Source organism: Argiope bruennichi, chromosome 9, assembly GCF_947563725.1.
Source record: "Argiope bruennichi chromosome 9, qqArgBrue1.1, whole genome shotgun sequence".
Lineage (NCBI taxonomy): Eukaryota > Metazoa > Arthropoda > Arachnida > Araneae > Araneidae > Argiope > Argiope bruennichi.
The window spans coordinates 29,407,398-29,425,213 of NC_079159.1; the positions used below are offsets into that span (position 1 = coordinate 29,407,398).

Genomic DNA, 17,816 nt, shown 5'->3' on the forward strand with positions numbered 1-17,816 from the left:
TATCTTTTTCACAGATAGACAGAAGGGCATTTTCTAAAAATGTGTTTTTCGAATTCAGTGAGGTCTAAAATGTGGAGATTTGTCAAAATCTAGATTTTGAATTTGTTGACGCTTACTTTATTTTCTCTATACTACATATACATACAAGAAATACTACTACATACAAGAAAGTAAAAATTATATTTAAAAAAATATGCTATATTACTTTAATATAGCATATTATAAATATAATATTAACCAAATATTAACTTTGGAATAAATATTAACCAAACCAAAGATAAATTTGCATTTGTTTGAATAATATATTTTCATCATAAAACCATTCAGTAAAACTGTAAGTCTTAATTTTATTTTTGTGAAATACTTCAGATACTATTTAAACTTTCATTTCATAAAAACCGCAGTCAAAAGTATTTTTTAAATTTTTTTTTCCTCAAAGTTTGGGAAGTAGTTTACGATGCAATCTTACCGCTTTTCAATTTATTTAAAACAATTTAAGTTATTCATAAATATTCTTTTATGAACTGAAATATAATAATTATTTTTGCAGCTAAAGCTACATTAAAATATATCTATCTAATAAAAATAATATAAAAATAATATTTTTAAAAAACAATTTTAGAATCACCAATTAAATAGCAGTTCAATGGACCTGTCGAGTATTCATTATTATTCTAATTAAAATTTTTTTTGAATGAATTATGAAACAATGAAAAATGAGCTGAAGTGTTGGCAACCGCCCGAAACAGGGAGAAAAGTGTTTGCAACTTTTGTCTGTTTCGTTTTCGTCGAACTCAGCTGGTCAGGGGTTTTTCCAAATAGACCTCTTTTATATTCCGAAGTCGCAACAGGTTATTTAGTTCTTAAATGTCCTTGACGCAGATGCCAGGCTTGTGAGCTATTCTCATCATAACCTGCTGCTGACAGCTTCGTTGACCTCAGGTTATTTTATTTTTTTTGTCTTCTGTTTTAAAGTTTTTGCTACTTTTTATTAGAACATTAACCGAAGTGACGTTTTCCTGTATAGTAAAATTACACACGAAAGGATAGAAAGTTAAATATTTTTTTTAAAAAAATAAACATTTGATTTGTTTTACGAATTTTGTAGCTAGAATGAAATTACTAAATGTTGTGTCAGAAGTTTAGCTATCTATTTGGTTTCCAAAAGTCGGTATTTGTATGTATTTAAAAAATAGCAATAGGAAGTGCTGTATTAAAAAAATAATAGAAAGTGTTGTATTTAAAAAAATAGCAATCGAAAATGCTATATTTAAAAAAAGCAATAGCAATAGCAAGTGATGTATTAAAAAAAACAGCAATAGCAATGGCTGTATTTAAAAAAATAGCAATAGCAAATACTATATTAAAAAACAGCAATAGCAAATGTTGTACTAAAAAAATAGCAAAGAATTCATTACTACAGAATGATTTTTCAGGTATAGTTACAGAATGTTGATGAGTGTAAATTTTTATGAATTACTTTATAGTATTTAAAATATTATTAAAAAAATATAATTCTATTAAATATAATCTATTTTGTATGTATAACACGATGAACTGAAACCTCACAACTTATTAAGAAATATATTATATTAGGTTTATTTTAAATCCTACATATATGTGTTTGATATCAGTCTCATTACAATTCATCGATTTATCGTAATTTTATGTAATTCCATTGAAATTTTATTTCTAAAATTTATATATTTTTAAAATTACGAAGTAAAAAATAGCACCTTAGACTTAGATATTAAATTAATTTGTATTTTTATTGCATTGCTTTTTTATTTAGTAATTGCTCCAGAGCGTCGGTGTTTGGGATGTCAGAGCCCTCTCAGTGTTTTATGAAATCCATTAAAGTCACTGTGTTTAAATAATTGATTAATGCACCAAAAAGTTTAACACTGTTTATATTGTAAACAGACAGAAGTGCGGGAGCACACACACACTCACAAAACATACTGTAACTTCTTTTATAATCTGTAATATAAAAAACATAGGACTCTTTAATAGATGTATCGCCTAGACTCAACTGAATGGAATGTATTATGTATAGTGTTCTTAATAATGACTTTATTCAAGTATTTCCAAAATCGAACAGATTTTCATCTGACTAAAATTTTAGGGGGGGGGCAGTTTTCATTCTCAAGAGTACAGTATAATTGCTGTGTATTCTTACATTTCTTAATAATTTGCAATATATCTGATATATGATATGATCTGCAATAGCAATGTTGCAATGTAAAAAAAATTAGACAATTACTATCTTTTTCAACAGTTCTCTCTCTTTTTTTAAAGTTACTATGTTTCCTGACAGTTAATATGGCAGATATTCTTGGACTGTCAGCAAATGAGACATGAAATATTGAAAAAATAAATTAATAAAAAAAGCAGCTTAAATGGAAAACTCCGTTATATAGAAATTATTTTTTCGTAATATGGAAATTAAATAACTAACAAATGACATTCAAAGTCAATTTCAGGAAGGAAATTGAGTTTCGTTAAGTAGTAAACTTCTTTAAATGGAAATTTATTGAATGAATTACAGCTTTCTATATTAGATTCAATATGTTCCCATTGTGTAGCTGCTAATAGAAATGAAATTATCCATTTATTTCTTTATTTGCCGAAATGCAATAGCACTTGTATAATTTAACATACTTCCTCTAAATTTAGCATTTTCAGTAATAAATATAATTGAATAGCACCGATTGTTTCAACTTTGTATGAAATACTATCTACATCAGATATTTCTGGTGTCTGTTATAATACAGCTGTTAATAATGTGTGAGTTAAGGCCAATGATTTATTCAAATAAAACGATCTATTGTTGCCATCTTTTGATGTCAGATTCATTGAATTTGTCTGGCAAATTGTTACGACAAACGACTAGCAGCTTTTGGTGATCAGATGGTCCGACGAGAATATTCCTAGTATATAATTTCAATATATTCTTTTAAATACGGCTTATGTTCATAATTTCCTCAATGAAGTGTTCTTAAGAATTGAATTGTGATATGCCTGTACAATTATTTTTAATATTCGTACAGCTATTCTGTTCACTTTGTATATGAATCAATCTAATATGACATAAAGGTACTATTAAAAACGCTACTGATAGAGGTGCACATTCTCACCCGCCAAAGCGAATTTGTGCTCAATTTCATATTTCTTGCCTCCTGCTTTGTACCGTATAGGGATTCACTTTCTAAATTGTAGGAACAGATATTTGTAGTATAGTGATTCCGTTAATTGCCTATTTTTTAGTTATATATAAAATATTCATCTATTTTTAGTTACATAAATCATCATCTTTATTTATATTCATTGTTTATTCCATATTATACAAGCGTAATAACTAAAAAATATGTTACGATTTAAATAAATGAAATTTTGCATACAAAGAAGCTGAACAAGAAACGAGAATTTCTCTAAAAATATATGAGAATATTAAGGGAAAAAAAACATTTCTTCGGGTTTCTTATTCAACAATAAACTTCTAATGTTATAGAGCTTTAATATTTTGTTCAATTATGTGTTCTCAATGACAATGCACTATTTTAATATTTTAACGATTCAATTAATAAATATTAGATTTAATTGGATTTCGATTCCATACTATTGGTACTAGTTATAATGGAACCCATATATAATGAATTGCAATAAAAAAAACCTAAAATAACGGAAATAAAAGAAATCCCTTCTTTTTTGTACACTTATAAATAAAATCGTTTTAAAAACTGTGTTCATTGCATTTTGAAGATAATATCATCAAGTCAAATTTTTAATTTTTTTTTATTATTTAATATTTAAAAAAAATTTTCAGAGAAATAACGTCACTTTTAATGCGATAGAGTACTAGAAAAATCATCAAAAAAACATTTTATTGGCTCATATGATAAATTGAGTCTATCTAAATGTGCCTGCAAAATTTTAGAGCTGCAGCTTTATTTTTTATTTACTTATTGAAGAATTTTTTATGTGTGAAGGAGAGTAAACAATGTTGCCACACCCACTTTTCAGATTCAAACACCTGTAAAAGAAGCTCATTTGGCAAAAATATTGCCAATTTACCAAAAGGCTTGCATCAAATGAGCTATTAGAGCAATGTATTCAGTGCATGACTCAAAACTCCAATGAGACTCTTCACAGAGTCATTTGGAGAAAATTCTCAAAAGTTACAATTGCATCGATCAAGTAGAATAGCAGAAAAGCAGAAATAGCAAGCATAATTGCAGAAATATACATTTGATATGCGTATTAATTCTTTTAAAGGTGTTATGATAAAGATTTGTGAATTTTTGATTTTTCGTTAGCTTTTCTTATATTTTCAATATACAAATATAATATTTTGTTTCAATACATTTTTGAATTATTTAATTTTAAACCGTTTAGAATCACATGAATCATATTTTGTAAAAGTTACAAGAAATTGGATAGATTTTATATGATGATTTAGATGAATAAAAACTTTAAATGCATTTTTCTCCATGTTGTGTTTTTGCTTATATGCTACATTTCAAAAGTCTAAGGCTTTCTTAAAAAGTGGGGTAGGGGTGCGAAAGTTTTTATGAATGTTCAGAAATATATGTTTTATTAAACTTAGTATGGAATTAACTTTAAGGTGTGTAGTAATTTTTTTTTAAAATGTCCGAAGTCAAAATTTCTATATTTTTCAGATTTTTTTGTGTTTTTTACAATAAAAAAAATATAAAAAAATCATTACCGTTGGCAGAAGAAAATCCATATTAAGTTTTATGTAGCATACTAGTAGCTGCCTGAAAAAAATTTGGGGAAAAATTTTCATATTTAAAAAAGCCTTAAAATTTTTAAAAAATCTCAAATTTTTTCAAAAAATTTGCATTTTTCAAAAATTGTTAAATTATTTCAAAATTTTTTTAAGGGGGAACTTATAGAGTACTATTTTACTTAAAATAAAAATAAAATATAATTTTAAACATTAACATTTAAAAAAATAAATTTTGAGATACCTTGTCGCCTTAAACCAATGTTCATTTTTCCTTTCTAGAATATGATTTGCATTTCATGAGCTCAAATTAAACAATGGGGAATAAAACTGACAATAGGCGAGACCTTCAAGTTGTTATTTCCCAAAATTTACAGAGAATACAACGGATTCTTTTTTCCACAAGTAAACAAATATATTTTAATAATTTCAGCACTTTAGAGTGCATAAATATAAAATTCATATGCAGCCTTCAATCAATGAATTGTCACTTGTAGTAAATTTCCTTTTAAGGACTTTTTAGTTATCTGTAGAATTCTTGAAATCGCTCACCCACTGCATTATGAAAAGGGATGTGTGAAAGAATGGTGAATAACTAAACTGTCACCAGTTTTATTTACTTCCTGAAATACCTCAGTAGATCACAAAGGATATTACGAAAATTGCCTTCCGCCTAAAAGGAAAGCATATAACTCGTTGTTAGAGTCCGCTAATCAGCGTCTGTAAAGCAGCAACCAGGTAAGATAATTTTGTATTGTTAAAAATAGCTTTTTGTATATTAGAAGCATACAACTAGAATTTTTTGTTACTCATAATTTGATATCAATGATTTCGATTCAAAGATAAAAAGCGATATATAATCCATATAATATATGTTTGATTGGATCAGTTTATTTTTATACTGAATTTTGAAATACTGCAGGAAAATGCATTATTGTGTCATTTTCGGTCTCAATTTAAGTTCTCATTAAAAAGGAAATTTTTTTTAGTTGCTATTAAAATATTGTTTCTTATGGCAATCAGTATTCATTTAGATAAATATTTCTAACAATATTAATTAGTAATTTATACTGAATTTTATCAGTATTTGATCAGTATGGTATTTTTAGTATTCATTTATATAAACATTTTTAACAATATTAATTTACAATTTATATTGAATTGGATCAGCATTTTATACTCAACATTGAAATACGGCAGTAAATTATATTATTGCGCCCTTTTCGATATCAATTCACATTCTCATTAAAAAGGAAATGTTTTTGTTGAGTTGTTATAAAAATGTTGTTTCTTAAGGCAATTAGTATTGATTTATGGAAGTATATCTGTCAATATTAATTAGAAATTTATACTGAATTTTGAAATACGGTATTAAAATATATTATTGTGCCATTTTCAGTCACATTTTACATTATAATTTTTTGTTGACTTACTATTAAAACTTCAGTTTATATGGAAATTACCTTTCATTTATGTAAAAATTTCCAATAACGTTAATCTGTACCTGAAAAGAAGTAACAGGATAATATAATTTTGTATTGTTGAAATAAATCCTTTGAGTATTATAAGCATGAAAATAGAATTTTTTGCTGCGATTATTTGGAAACAATGAATTCGATTCATAGAAAAAAAACATTTAAACCATGTTATATGCGTATGATTGCATCCACAATGTTTTATAATGAATTTATAATCCTTTTGATAATAAGAGGAAAATACATTTTTTTTTCAATTTACAATTTATTCGAAAATTTGAAGTAAAGGAAAAATTTCTGTTTATGTCAGCAATATTGTGTATGTAAAAATTTTAATAACTTTAATCAGTACCTGATAAATAGCAAATAGGTAAGATAATTTTGTAATATTAAAATTAAATGTTAAAAACATGTAAATTTTATATATTAGTAACATGTAAATAGATCTTAGAGAAATCACATTTAAATCTTATAATTTTGTAACTATTGAGTATGTTATTTTTTATAATTTTTAAAATAAAACAGGAAAATAAAGTAATTGCACCATTTTTATCTCAATTTACATTTCACATGTAAATCTGAAATAAAAAGTTAAAATTGTCCTTTGAGTTGCTAGTTATGTCAATTATATGATTTATGTAAATATTGTTAACAATATTAATCAGCATCTAAAAGCAAAAACAAGATAAAATAGTTTCTTATTAATAAAATTAATATGTAAATAGAACTTTTTCAAGAAATTGGCATCAATAGATTTGATTCTTCATATTTAAACTCTGTAAGCTATTGGGTGTGTTGCTTTTATAATGCTTTGAAATGCTAGAGGAAAATAAATTAATTGCCCCCGTTTTTGTATCAATGGCAAATCTGAAACAAAAAGAAAAAAATTGTCTTTTGAGTTGCTATTGAAACATTTTTTTATTTATGCTAATAATATCGCTTATGTAAAAAAATTTTTAATAGCATTCTAATAGTCTAATAGTAATTCAAATAGTATAATTTTATGAAGATTAAGATGGATTTTTAATACATTTTCAGTAATTTGGTATTACTGAATTCTCTTCATATAAAAAGTTATATTTAAACAAGTGTTCTGCATGTTTTCCTTTTTATAATTAATTTTGAATTTGGGAAGAAATGTACATTTTTGTCCAAGTTTCGGTTTCAATTTCTGTTTCATTCGTAATCCCGAAATAAAAAAAAAGAAGAATTTTCCTTTGAAATGCTATTAAAGCATCTCTTTTAATTCCTAACATAAAGATTAAGGAAAATTTTCTAACAATAGTAACAAGTGTCTGAAAAGTAGCTTTTAATTTTGCATAGTTGAAGTTGGTTGAAGTTGGTCTTCCATATATTTGATGTTAACTTCCAAATTTCAGTTAAATTTTGTCTTGATCTATTTCTGAAAAGGAAAAAGAAATACTAAAATACTGAAACCGAACATTTTTAATTAAATAATATTTCCTATGCTAATTTTTGAAATCACTATTTGAATATTGCATTTTTTGTCAAGAAATCTTATAAAAAATTGAAATCAAAATTCGAGAATAAAATTGTTATAAATATACATTATTATAAACTCAAACTATACAAAAAAGATATTTCCTTCATTAATATTATTGCTAAGAATATATTTTTAATTGCATAACTAAATAGAAAATAAAAAGGAGGGAAGAGAAAACAATTTGATATTTAGTTATTCATATTTTTTTGCAAACGTATTTAAACAATTAATTTGCTTCATCGTGTAGCAGTCGTTATGAAGGTCAGAGGAGGTCGTTATGAACTTATTATCCCTAATTCAGCGTATTTAACAATGGGGCAAATGATAATATAATCAATGTTATGCTAATTTTAATGCGTGGGAGTAAAGTTTGTGTAGTTTATCATTGGAAATTGCTATGCTTACTCATCTGATTAAGGGAAGTTAATGGGAAAAAGGAAAATTTCCTTTGCATATTAATGGCGCCAATATATTTTGTGTTTATGAGTATTTAAACAATTATAAATACTTTAAAATACACGAATAAATACGCGAAATAAAAACTTAAATAATGAAAATCATTTCCATCACCAGAATAAAAGATAAAATTATAATAAGGATTAAAAATTAAATTTTTATTTAATTTCCAGAAAACTATTAAAATTTTTTAGGTTTGTTCAAATTTTTGGAATGATAGTTTCCATCTCCTGTTTTTTGTTCACTGGAATGTAACCAGGGGGGAGTGATTTCCTCGAAACTCTCACAGATACTAAAATTAAGGTCTTACCCCAGTATAAAATTATGGACTTGGGGAAAAACCGTAGATATATGGCATGAAATTAGAGAATTATAATTATAAAACATATATATTATGGTTTGACAAGCAATTGTAGTAGCACAAAATAATATACCGAATTTCATTTCGTATATAAGATATTATATTTACATGCATACGTGATTACATACAGTTGACGGCCAACCCTTCAATAGATTTGGTTCAAATTTTGATAAATAAAAAATGTTCATTTTGAATGCAAAATCTGCGTGATAGATCAAATTTATCTATTTAGCTCTTTGAGTTTTGGAATTGTCGACTTACTTATAATCGATTAACCAGATAAACAGGTAGACAGATTTCTTGAGAATGTATTTCGTTTAAAATTTGAAGGAAAATCTACAAATTTAGTTGTAAGATATACCGAATTTCATCCGTATAGTTAAAAGCGTTTTTGAATTATTGAGTTCCCAGACAGACAGACATAATGCCAATGCCAAAAATGTGTTTTTCGAATTTTGAGAAGCCTGAAATGTCTCTATATTTCCTATGCCTAATATTCCTCTACATTTCTCATATGAGAAAGTAAAGAGTAGAAAATTAAAAACATTTGTAATTCCTTTGTGCTCATGGGATATAAATACTTTATTCCTTTATAGATTGTACACAAAATTTGTAAATAATGACCTAACTATGACCAAAAATTAAAAAAAGATATTGAAATCGGGAATTTTTTTATAACGCAATTACTCCAGTTGGAGTACTTATAAAAAAAGTTTGACGCTTCCTTCAAACACCGGTCATTGCCGACATTTTACTGTACGCCCTCATTTTTTTAAGGGTTAGGAATAATTTATCTCAGCAATTCAGCAAATCTTTGGTTCAAAATTTGATACAGTTGTACTCTTTGGATGCTAAATCCGAGTATCAAATTTTATTTATCCAACACCAAATTCTACTCACTAGAAATTTTGTAATTTATGTCACTGGTAAATTTTGTCGATCGTGTTTATTTGTACTCGGACAGTCAGACTTCATACTGTAGGAGTTTGTTCAAAATTTGATAGAAATCTATAAATCCAATGTTTACATAACAAATTTCATTAGTCTAGCACAAAATAATTTTCAGGTATCGTGATGATAGAGAGATAGTATTAGAGACAGGGCACAGTTCCAAAAATGTGTTGTCTTATTTAGCGGAGCTGCTGAAATACGGAGATTAGTAAAAACTCGAGTTCGATTATATGTCTGGCATACGAGAAAGTAAAAAAGTAGTGATTTATGAAAGAAATTTCAAGTATCGTTGTAGCACCAAAATTAGTCATTCCAAGGAATCACCTCTAGAATGAAAAATCGTCGAATGAATAAGAGGATTTTTGGTTTATCTGAAACAATAGTTGCAGTATTTATTGACAAGTTTAACAGAACCATGACGAAACGTATTTCCATGCAAGAGTTCTGCACATTAAATGCTCGTAAGAAAGTCACTTTTCTTTGTTCTTAGTTTCCGTATTAAGAACTGCAGTAATCCGGTCATTAAATTGTCACCGGATGTTCCCATGATAAATAGTGAATAGGCTTTACGATTATGTTTAAAACTAAATTATATTTTTTTCCCTTCCTTCTTTTGACCATCCAGGAGAACACAAATTTTTACTGCGTATATTCTCGGTTATCTGAACTCTATTCGAAACTATCTGAAAAGTCTATATTCACTGAATTTCGTTTTTTTTTGTATCTCACAAGTTTGTTTTTCATTTTCTCGTATGCTTAGCATAGAAAAAGTATAATACTTGTAAAAAAATCAAACTCGACATTTTGATGAATCTCCATGCTTTAGATCTCCCTGAGGTCGAAAAATACATTTTTGAAAAATGTCCGTCTGTGACAAAGATAGATGCAAAAACGCTTTGATGTAAATGGATGAAATTTGGTATACGGTCTTTTATACCGAATTTGTAAATTTCTATCAAATTTTGGGCAAAATTCGTTTAGAGGAAGTCTGTTTGTCTGACAGGTCGAACATAACTTAATAACTACAAAACGAAGTGAGCTAGATAGATAAATGGTACGACCGGAGTTTAACCCCCTGCTGGTGCAATTTTCAAAAGTCGCCAACTCGCCAACAACGGTCTTGCGCCGTGTTTTGCGAAATGTTTAAAAGCGAGGGAGCAGATATCTAATCATAGCGCATAATAAAGGCGAAAGATAATAGATTTGCCAATCTGGAGAAAACGGAGGTTGCCAGCTTTGTGCATTATCGCATCTTGGCGAAGAATGGGGTTAAACTCCGGTTCAGCCGATAAAAATGATGCACAGAATTAGCATCTATTGTCCAGACACTTAACAGATTTTCTTGTTCGTTAAATCTAACAAGAATTGACTGTATGACGATTTGTATTTATTTTTAGAAACATCTAAATGGGATTGGAATGATTTAAATATATCAAATAGGGTGCATGATTTAAATATATCAAATAGGGTGCATGATTTTGTGACTAATATTTTAACTCAGTGCCTAATTTTTATTTCAACTATTTGGGAAAAACGTATCTAAAACACAAATTCAATTTTCGTATGCTTTCACTCTCATGCTAGGGATTAATCACCAAAATATCTCTCCAAGTATCACACGAAAAATTCAGTAAAAATGCTGAATTCACTCAAATGAGAATTTTTTTAACCAAGACCAAGCAGGGCGTTCTCTGACATGACATGTTTATTAAAGAATATGCGAGAAATTTTTTGGGAGACTACTGCCGCTGGTTTAAATGTTGAATCAAAATATCGTTAACATCTTTAATAATGTATTCATTTATTTTTTGTTGCCACTCAATTTCAAGAATAATATCGTGTAAAATTTTAATAGTGTACTTAATTAATGCAAAATTCCACTCTGTCAATTAAAAATATTAAATTCATTCATTTGCACACCCATAGTCATAGTTAAAAAAATATTCATTAAACTGCAGAAATAAACAAAGAAATATTGCAGCAATCTGTCTTGAATATTTTTTCAATAATATAATTAATAGTTTTTTTTTTAATTTTATGATCTCTCAAAAATTTTTCTTTGGAAAATAGTTTATGAAGTGATAAAAAAAATAGCAATCAAAACTGAATAATTGCAAATCTTCCGTGGAAAGTATTATTTTTAATATTTTTTTTGACGATTTCCATTGAAGTAACATGTAATTATATAACACAAACCAAAATCCTTTGTTCCTATTCTTCCAAATTTCATCTTTATATAAGCTTGCACTTTTGCAAACATGTAAACATGGCAACTAAAAAATGTGACAATTTGAGTAAATGAAATTTGATATGTGATGTTGCCAATTCAAAATTGCAATTCTATGTCAAATTTTGCTTTTTATCAGCTGAAAAAAATCTTCTGAAATTCGATTTATTTTACTATACTGCAAAACGCAAAACTCTGTAAATAAAAATTTGAGTTGGATTCGTTATTTACAGTCTTATTCATGTCATTGTTCACAATCGTATGCATGGGAAGTGGAAATAATACCTTTGTTTGAGAGCATGTAAGACAGATTGAGAGAAACCACTCCCACTGATTGAATAATCGTATTTACATGAACTCTCATATAGTGACATAAATCCAAAAATATATTTACGCATAAAGATATTGTACCGCAAAATTCACCATAATCAATCGTCTAAAATTTTACGGATTGCTTTGAATATGAGAGCATACGAAGCGGCTGACAAAAAAAAAGTAATGTGTTGATATTTCATTTGATTCTTTCTTTCTTTTTCAAATTGATTTTTCTTTCGCCACACAATGACTTCGTATATTTACATCAACGTGCTCCGCCAATGACAGGTGACAAAATGAAATATCCGGTGAAAAGAAACAGAAGTTTGGCGGAAATAACGCATCTGTCAAATTACGAAATGCGATGAATAGGAGGAAATGGGCTTTGAACCTTTTTCAAGCATTGTTCGACACATGTACGGGGCATTCGCTTTTGTTTTGTGTGTTATCATTTTTTTAAAAAGTGTTATGATATAATAACGTGCTAATATTTAGACTTAGACATGTTTTTTTCCATTTTGAATGGGCACAAATACTAAAGCGATTTATATCCAGTGACTTTTTTAGGGTGGAATAAAAAATGAAAATCTGTATTTTATTTCAAGTTACAACGAGTTCGTTAGTTTTAGACTTGCTTTGCTTGCAGAATTTAATATAAAGTACTAGGGAGATAGAGTTTTGTAAAATTGTGTGTTTTCTGAGAAAATATTTAGATACGAATCACATACTGGTTACATATGAATATTTTTCAATCTTATCTACATATGGACTGACATTTAATTAAAAAACGTTAGGATTTATACAAAAACCGGTTTTCGATTTCAATATTTCCAAAAAACCGGTTTTACCCGGTTTTTAAATTTTTGACAAAAAAAAAAGGAAAAATATTTTATTTCATTTATGTAAAATAACAAAAAACAAAATCAATATCAAAGTCAAAATACAAAAAAATTAAGGATTAATTGTATACATATTACTTAATCAAAGTAACGGACACTCAAGCAAAAATTTTAAATAATATTTATATTATTTTCACTAATTTTAATATCTCCTAAGAAAATAGGATTTTAAAAAACATAAAATATCCACTAAACGGTGGCTAAGTCTTGTTCTTATTTTGGACACAATATTGCCTGAAATTGAAAATAGTCGTTCACTAGTTACTGATAGTTTATAGTTTTCATGGCATCAAATAACAAATCTAAGTTTTTTGTTCTTTTATTCGTTGTTCGTTCGATTTGTAAGTTTTTCTTCAGTATCTTCAAGAAACTTATGAATTGATTTTTCCATGGCTTCTTTTAAAAAAGCATTACTCTGATGAATAGTTTCTTCAATTTCCTCTTGATTAAAATTGGTTTCCGCATAAGAATTTGGAAGTATTCTAGACAATATCTTTCCAGATAACTTAATAATTTCAGTTTTTGTAGCTAGAGAAAGTACACTAAATTTCTTCGCTAAACTAGAAATGTTTTATGGATTTTGCAAATACAGCAAAAGAGTTGCTAATTGTGCTTGTCTTCTTACTTGAATTCGTTCTTCTAAAGCATATAATAATTTAAAAATTTATTTCAATGTTTAAATTTTTTAGTTCATTTAACAGAAATTCAAATATACCTTCACTTGTTAATAAAGTGGCATCTCGTCACCCTAAGCCTTCAGCTGCTAGATAAATCGGTTCCAATAGATAAAATTCAATTTTTTTGAAGAAGAGATATATCCAGGTGTTCCGTAAAACTGTTTTCCAATGTAACAAATTTACTCTAAAAAACCGGGTTTACTCTAAAAAACCTTTTAAAAACATCACGAATGCGATTAGTTTAACCTGTTATTCGAATTGGTTAACATAATAATTGCACTGTTGCTACTGGATGTGAGCCGAACGTATTCATATTCGGATAATGTCACAAAGCGTCATCTCACAAAATTTTCAGGTATTAGTAGATTGTCATCCTATGGCAACAATGCAAGTATCACAAAAATTTACGAGTTGACACTATATGACATTGTCAGTACGGCAGCAGATAGAAAAAGATTCTAATGGTTAGTTATAATTTTTTTTATGTGTAAAATCGCACTTTTTCTGGAAAGACACCTATACAGATAAACTTAAAAAGCAAAACCTTATCTAAATATAAAATTTGATCCAAATCGTTTGGGCAATTTCCGAGATACAATAAATAAATTTATATATATGCAAGAATTGCTCGTTTAAAGTTATAAGATTTATAAGCTGCGAAATATTAATAAATGTTTTTTGATATTTGCTTCCATGTAATATATGTTGTTTTAAATTAACTTAAGATGCTTAAAATATTATAAGAGTTTTTATCTGAACTTATTCGTTAATTTATGCAAGGATTCCTATGGATTGCAAAATAGAAAAGTGAGAAAAAAATTTCAAATTGAGATTTTTTAATGCAATTATCACATTACCAGCCGCCTTTGGCTATCAATTTGTTCCCCCAAATTATAACCCCCGGAGGGATCCTCGAAATGTGGATGAGATGCTTCCCCCATGGTGGTTGCATCTCGCCAGCCTGGAGGGTACACAAATAGGTGGGGGGATCTGACTCCTCCCATCGATGATGGGACGTACTTCCTTCGGGGAGGGTTGTACCGTGACCGGTGATGGCCCTTAGGACTCAACCACAGTTCTCGCCAGTGTTGCTGTTGTGGCGGCTGGTCATTCAGTTTTATGGTTTAAATCCGTGTGCCTTCGTGGCGGGTCGGAGAGTTAGATGTATCACTTCCCCCAGACTATTGACTTTTTAGGCTATTAAACAATTCACATTGATTACATATGCTTTTTTTAAAAATTCATCTTGCTATTTGATACAATAGAAAACATTAATTCATTTGCAATAGTTTATTGGAAATAAAAAAAACGTGCATAGTTTACAAAATATAAGTGGAAGTGGAAATCCTGTTATGGAATTAATAACAGGCAAAAGTACATCATTGATGCATATTTGCTACTATTGATGCATGTTTGAATTCTAACATAATATTTAAAAACATTGCATCAAATCAACTGTGTAAATAATTGAATTCAAAATATTAAAACTAAGCAAAAAATTGTACAGTGATGAAATTGATATCATTAAAAAGATAATTTTTAAGATAACACAAAGACTAATTTTTAAAGATAATTGTAAGTAAGCATTAGTTTCAAAAAAGTTAAGTCATAACCGTGGATTAAATCTGAATTATTGTTGGGTTCGATTAAATTTTCTATTTAAAATTTAATTCTTGATATCTTTTATATCTTTTTCCACTGACTGAAAGGACCTTTTAGTAATAACAAAGAGTATTCTCTAGAAAATTTATAATAATATTTTGTACCTTCATTACTTACCTTAGAGAAAATTTGAATTCAATTCAGCATTAAAGACATTTAATGAAGATATCTGAAATTCATTTGTAGGTTTGTTTACATATAATTATTGCCAGTAGACCAACAGTAATAAGAGCGATTTCTGTACCACGAAAGTTAAGAGTTTTTTTTTTTTTTTTTTTACATAATTATAGATTTTCATCATGCAGCTTATATTAATGTAAGTTGCCTTCACCTGCATGCAACTTTTGAAAATCGCTTCTATACACTTCGAATTTGCTTCTTAGAAATATTAACGCCTATTCAAGCAGGATTAAAACAACTTGTGGTGACGCTTTATAAACCAGATAACAGCTACGAGACATGAGAAATTTCTTTTGTCTAGTGGTCTTGTTATTCGGCTACGAACCCAAAGGTTGCGAGTTCGATCCTCGCCTATCGCCAATATCAACATTTGTGACCCGATGACGTCATACGCAAAAAAAACCTTCATACAACTGTTGTAGCGCCCTCTACCAGAAATAAATAAAAAAAATCAAAGCTGATAAATAATCAGCCAATAAATAATAAAAAAAAATGAAGCTGATAAATAATCAGCCAATAAATAATAAAAAAAAATGAAGCTGATAAATAATCAGCCAATAAATAAATGAAGCTGATAAATAATCAGCCAATAAAAAAAAAATGGATGAGGCGCAACAGCCAATATATCACCACTAATAACAGTAAAAACAGGACAAAAAAAAATCGTTCGTCTCACCTCCGACGAACTGAAGGGGGAGTAATGTGGTGACGCTTTATAAACCAGATAACAGCTACGAGACATGAGAAATTTCTTTTGTCTAGTGGTCTTGTTATTCGGCTACGAACCCAAAGGTTGCAAGTTCGATCCTCGCTTATCGCTAGCAGCAACAAACTTAACAATTTTGGACTTTCTTTTGATATCAGAATAATGTGAAATACTAGATTTGTCAACCAGGCATCATTTTGACGATATTTGGTAGAAAATATGACTAAGTTGCATAAAATGAAAGTTCCTGAACAGAGATTGGTAAATTGTGGTGCAGGATTCATATGAGGTTCTTTGGATATTTGAAATAAATGAGTTCTTTGAGTACGTATGGCAACAAATCAAACGGAAAAGTTATCTGCGAATTTTTTAAAGCATATTATGTGTAGTAAAACGATTTTATTCGCCTTACTACAAGTATTAGATGTATAACTTAGCTCCTATCGTTTTCCGATAGATGGCTGCAGGAACTGCTGGTCGGAAAAGGCGGATCAAAAATGCTTCAAAGTAAGTCTGGGAATGTATCAAAATAATGACAACACCACATTAGTGAATTTATGTTTGCATCATAAGTTTATACTCGATCGAAGATGTCAATTTCCGAGCTAACTTCTTGTCATTTGCGCCAACATCTGATTTTCTATTTTCATTTAAAAAAAAACACAACTTTGGTTAAGGCGCATTGAATGCTCTCAAATACTTACAGTGAATCTGCTCTTAGTGAAAAAACATCTCGTGAGTGATTTCTATTCCAGAGACAGAATGTTCACGGGACTGAAGTTATACCTAAGATTAGGCAAAGATGCTGAGGTCTCACTAATTCTATATTATGGTGCTAAAGTTTAACGTTAGGTCCCACCTAATGCAGAGCATTATAGCATAGGTGGGACCAGCTCGGTGTGATGTAATATGAGCTGTTGAAACCGAGCGAAACCATCACAGAGTATTGGTATCAAATGTAATTGATGTATTTGAACCAATCATTAAAGTTCAAACGACGATAGTAAGAAGGGAGACAGGACAAAGTTATTGTGGTGAAGAGCTTATAAGACAGTTAACAGCTACAAAGCATGGGCAATTGCTTTTGTATTGTGGTCTTGTTACTCGGCTGCGAACCACAAGGTCCCAGGTTATATCCTCGCTCATCCCAACTCACCACATTGGTGACCTCGAACAATGAACTTTCAACCTACGTACAGCTGTTGTGGCGCCACAGCAACCCAAAGTCGTCAGATTCACGTGACGCAGCAACACAAAGCCGTCAGACTCCCTTGGCGCAACAGCAACCATTCACCCACACACGCTCGCTATAACGCTTGGCGCTACTCAAATGGGTACAGACTCAACAACTAAAACATCACCATTCAACAGCCATATCGTTCGTCTCACCTCCGACTCACTGGAAGGAGAGCATTGTGGTGAAGAGCTTATAAGACAGTTAACAGCTACAAAGCATGGGCAATTGCTTTTGTATTGTGGTCTTGTTACTCGGCTGCGAACCACAAGGTCCCAGGTTATATCCTCGCTCATCCCAACTCACCACATTGGTGACCTCGAACAATGAACTTTCAACCTACGTACAGCTGTTGTGGCGCCACAGCAACCCAAAGTCGTCAGATTCACGTGACGCAGCAACACAAAGCCGTCAGACTCCCT

At 29.2% G+C, this 17,816-nt stretch overlaps 1 protein-coding gene across 3 annotated transcripts in view; it reads left to right on the top strand.

Annotated features, from left to right (window-relative positions):
• The first annotated feature begins 871 nt into the window (after positions 1-871).
• The window catches only part of LOC129984082 (serpin B6-like), a 28,702-nt gene continuing 11,757 nt past the window's right edge, over positions 872-17,816 (top strand). For 2 of the 3 annotated variants that reach the window (XM_056093857.1, XM_056093859.1), the window contains exon 1: positions 5,301-5,485. The gene's annotated coding sequence lies outside the window, so the exon portion shown is untranslated. Of the gene's footprint in view, positions 943-5,300; positions 5,486-17,816 lie in introns of those variants that run through there. The other variant, XM_056093858.1, reaches the window with a different exon arrangement.